This window comes from Sinocyclocheilus anshuiensis, unplaced genomic scaffold (assembly GCF_001515605.1).
Source record: "Sinocyclocheilus anshuiensis isolate Anshui unplaced genomic scaffold, SAMN03320099.WGS_v1.1 scaffold1611, whole genome shotgun sequence".
Taxonomy (NCBI): Eukaryota; Metazoa; Chordata; class Actinopteri; order Cypriniformes; family Cyprinidae; genus Sinocyclocheilus; species Sinocyclocheilus anshuiensis.
Genome location: NW_015548275.1, coordinates 21,879 through 26,800, shown reverse-complemented (window position 1 = coordinate 26,800; position 4,922 = coordinate 21,879).

Below are 4,922 nucleotides of genomic sequence, written 5' to 3'. Positions count from 1 at the left end.
ATCAGTAATTATGTCCCCACTGGATGCAACAAATGCCTCGTTTATAATGGGTTTTACTGGTTTTGTCTCGTCACGCCAGGACACGGCATCACAGTATGGTAAGGGTGTAACATTTCCGTCACAACGCACTGGATAGCTGGCAAATCAGAGCCCACCTCGCTTTTCAGACCAATGAGCTTTGTAAAAATCGACGCGTTTCAGAAAGGCAGGGCATAGAGGAGAAACAATAATGTACATTAAAGCTGCAAGCAGCGATGAAAGGGCCCTCGAACCCGGGCTCATCGCCACCTGGTGGCTTCAGGAAGACAGGGAATGGTGAGCAATATGTATTTATGCAATATGTATTTCGGAACGATCTTCCCACCCCTATCCGGAATGCTGAATCCCTGACAATTTTCAAGCGACAGCTGAAAACTCATCTCTTTCGAAGCTACTTGACTTCATCATCATCATAAAAAAAAAAAAAAAGAGATGTCTTCAGACCAGCACTTTTATCAAACAAATGAAGTTTGGTGGAGATTGAACATGGTATGTTTGAGTTAGTGTAAAGCATGACGTATCCTGTTGTCAACGGGTGGCGCTATGATTACATCTGAATATTGGCCTTTAGATGTCTTCAGGCCAGAAATCTTACTAAATATGTGAAGTTTGGTGCAGATTGGACATTGCATGTTTAAGTAAGTGTAAAACAAGTCATTTCCTGTTGTCAGCAGGTGGCGCTATCACTATAACTGAATATGGACATTTAGATCTTTTCAGGTCAGGAGTCTTATCAAACGTGAAGTTTGGGGCAGATTGGACATTGTATGTCTGAGTTATAGCAACTTCCTTTTTCATGGCGAAACATTATTTTGGTGAATTGTTTTATTTATTTATTTATTTTTTATTACTACTTTTGTGTGTGTGTTTTGACATGGCTTGATATGCAAGTGATGTGTTGTAGTGGATGAAAGGAATTATACCGTATATTTTAAAGATAGTGAAGTTGTGTATTTTTAAGCTTGTATTTGATAGTTGTGGAGATTTAGTGATTACTTAGGAGGCAAAATGAAATTCAAGAAAAAGGCAGATGTGTTGTAAATAGAAAATGAGTTTATTTTTCAGGAAGAGGTAACAAGTCAAGGGTAATTAAAGGGAACAAGTCAGCTCTGAAACTTTTCCATGTTACATAGTTAAACATGTTTTGAGGGTGATGGAAAGCGGCAGAAATGCCAGAGGAAACGCTGGAAGTAGGCAACAAAGTCTTTGTTTTCCTTGTGGAGTGAGGTGTAGGCCATCTCGTTTGTATAGGTGATGGAGTATTTTTCAATTTTTGAGGAATGGTTTGTTTGTATTCAGAAAAATGACATCTGTTGTTTGTTCAGTCCAGTAGTGGAGCAAGTTGTTGAACTCTTTGACCGTGCTCTTAGTTGTAGAGTCATCTGGCGGACGTGGTAAGATAGCACTGATTGCAAAGTAAAGAATGTGAGGATTTGTGAGGGAGATTCTTGTTATCAGAGTTTTCATGCGTTGCATGACTACTGATGCAGGCGCTCCACTTGCAATGTCATTTGTTCTGATGTGGAGGATAACAATGCTGAGTACTGTCTTAAAGTGGTTTATGTGTTGCATAGAGGATCTTACAAGGGTAGTGCCTGGGTGTACCCAGCATTTTGCAGTTGGTAGGTAGTCCTCAATATCTCGACACACGGAGTCTGTTAGCAAGCAGACTTCCAGTCCTGTAGGAAAAAATAAAAAAATGTGTTATGAAATGTAAAATGAAGCAAGATTTTATTGTATAAATTTCAGGGATCTACAGCAGGGTTTTCAACCTGTGGGGCGCGCCCCGAGCATCAGTTAATTCAGACATTCCCTTGAGGATTTATGAATATGAGTTAGCAAATCTTTAGCCATCCACTAGGGGGCAATCTGACTCCCACTGCTAGTCGACAGTTAGAGCAGAGTTGGCTCGAGTATCAGTCACGCTTATTGACAGTGTAAGATGATTTACGGTTAGCCGTGACGGGAATCCAACCAGGGATTGGCATGTTATCTCAGAAACAAGCTCAGCCATCACATTGAATCATGCGAGCGAGTGAAATTAGACAAACTTGGGGGGGCGCATGTCCTAAAAGGTTGAAAACCCCTGATCTACAGTGTGACCATTTCAGTCGCATTTGTAACTAAAAACTACTGTGTGTGACTATGAAACAATATTTAGGAACTCCAGTGCGACTGACCCGATCAGCATATTTGTGTTTGTGCTCTAGGAGTTTCAACGGTTTCTACTTACAATGTGTTTTTGCAGCGTTGAGTAATGTATCAGACCTGTTGATTCCTTGAATGTAAAGTCAATCGGAATTCACTCACTGCTCAGAACACTGTTTTGTACGGTGCTGAGATATGCAAGTTCACGAATCCTTTTATGATAAAAAACACATGATATAAATAAGAGATTCACTGGAGTTTGTAAATATGATATTGATTTAATCAAATAAAGTTCAAGGTGTATAAAGAGGAATTTAATATTAAGTGAGTTATATTGTCTGACTACAACATTATTGCCTGATTTTGTGAATGAAAATAGTTAGAAGAAAGTCACAGCTAATCCGCAGTGCATCTCTAAGCAAAAACTGGTGTTTTGTTTATGAATGAACCTGCGTTTTTAAATGAATCTAGTGAGTCAATGATTAGCCTTTTTCACACTTCCGGGTTTTGTGTTTCCGGCGTTCGCCAACGCAGGGTAAAGTTACTTCCGGTAACAATGGCGGAGTCTAAGAATAAGTGTTGCTGTAGCATCCCTCAGTGCACCAATTCTAAACAAAAACAACCATATTTGAGTTTTCACGGGTATCCTTTAAACGGAGACCAAAAAAGGAAATGGGTCATCGCTATTAGACGGGAGGAAGGGTCTACGTTCATAATTCGGAGAGCTAGCACATATGTCTGTAGTCAGCATTCTACCGCTGCCGATTACGTTCCAGGAAGTTTGCGGCTGAAAGTTGGTGCCATTCCCAGTCGTTTCCCATGGAACAATTTCCATGTACCCCCTCAAAGGCTGTCAGCTTTTGAGAGAACTGCCGTTCAACTTGGCGTGGATGTACGTGTTCAGGAGCAGCCGGCGGTCTTAGAAGATGCATCTAATGAATCCAGTCATGTTGAAGAACATGATTACGCAGCACGCCCACCTGCCGGTAAGCACTTACGTTAACTTTTTGGTGTTAGCTTATTGGTGATTCTATAATTGCAGGTACATTTGGTGTCCAAAGTAATTTCAGCCTTTTCCAAATAGTTATATTATTAATTATTTTATAATTGTCTCATTGTCATTGATCACAGGATGTAAAAGGCCATAACAATATATTTTCTGTAAATAGTGTCTTATATAGCTGGAATCATGATTTCTTGTTGAATTGAGTTATGTATGTGTGTGTCTCTCTCTGTGTATGATTGTCAATTCTGTTACATACTATCAACATTCTCACTCTACTTTAGTAATATAGTTTGAAGGTTACAGAATTGACACTAATTCAGACAACTAGAAATCGTGATTTTCAAAAAAAATTATATATCACAAGATGTTACAGGCGCTATATATATATATATATATATATATCCTGTAACATATATGGTATATCATATGTATATATAAAAATATATTATGGACACCAAATGTACCTGCAATTATAGAACCACCCTTATGTCTTTGGTACTAACAGTGTGCTGTGACGTGAAATTTAAAAATAGCGTGATAAATTGCTAACTACATATATATCTTTTTACATTTTTATAGGTGCATTAGATGAGGCTCTGCAGTACATTGAAGAGCTGGAGGCGAGGCTGCAGAAAATGTCACTAGAGAAACAAACAATAGTGAACAGATTTTGTGTTTCTGATCAAACAATCAAATATCACACAAAGTTTCCCTCACAAGAAGTTTTCCAGGTGTTCTGGGAGTCTATTTGTCCATCTGCCAGCAATCTGGTGTACTGGACCAAGGCACAGAGGATGGGGCAGGAAGCATTCCCAAGCTGTAGCCCTGCACGGAAAATCCAGCTCATAGATGAACTGTTCATTTACTGCTGTCGGGTAGCTGCTGGACTGAGGGAACAAGTTATCGCTGACATTTTCAGGGTAAGCGTGGCCACAGTGAGCAGGACCATTATCACCTGGGCTAATTACCTGTTCTTTGTGTTGGGTTCAGTACCCATTTGGATGTCCAGGCAACAAATAGGCTCCTCCATTCCAGAGAATTACTGTTTGTTCAGTCCAAACCTGCGAGTCATCCTGGACTGCACAGAAATCCGCTGTGAAAGCCTACATCGCTGACACTCCACTCTGAGATCTTCTCCAGTTACAAGAGCACTACAACATTCAAAGGTCTGGTTGGGGTAGCTCCGTGTGGTGCAGTGACTTTCATCTCCCAGCTTTACACCGGTTCAATCTCTGACAAAGAAATCACGAAGAAATCTGCCATTTTGGACCTGCTCGAGCCTGGAGATGAAGGGGTTCACTATTGAAGATATGCTCTCCAGTGTTGGTGCTAGACTGATCATTCCACCTTTCAAATGTGCCAAGCAGTTCAGCAAACAGGACTGTGAAAAAACACAGGCCATTGCACGCCTCAGAATTCTGGTGGAAAGGGTGATTCGAAGGGTCAAGGAAAACCACATCTGGGATTCTGTTGTGCCACTCACCTTGTCAGGAAGCATTAATCAGATCTGGCATAATTGCTGTTTTATGGTTAATTATCAGGGACCAATGTTTCTTGAGCAGTGAATGTATATTAGTATATTAGATTTTTTAGAATGACTGTGATTATTACAATAGTAGTGTTTTAGTGTTAAATTTTGACAGTAGCTTTTTTAGAATACATTTTTTTGTTACTTGTTTCGTTAGTTGCAGTGCATACCTTTAATACTTATCATCATTAAATGTGTTTT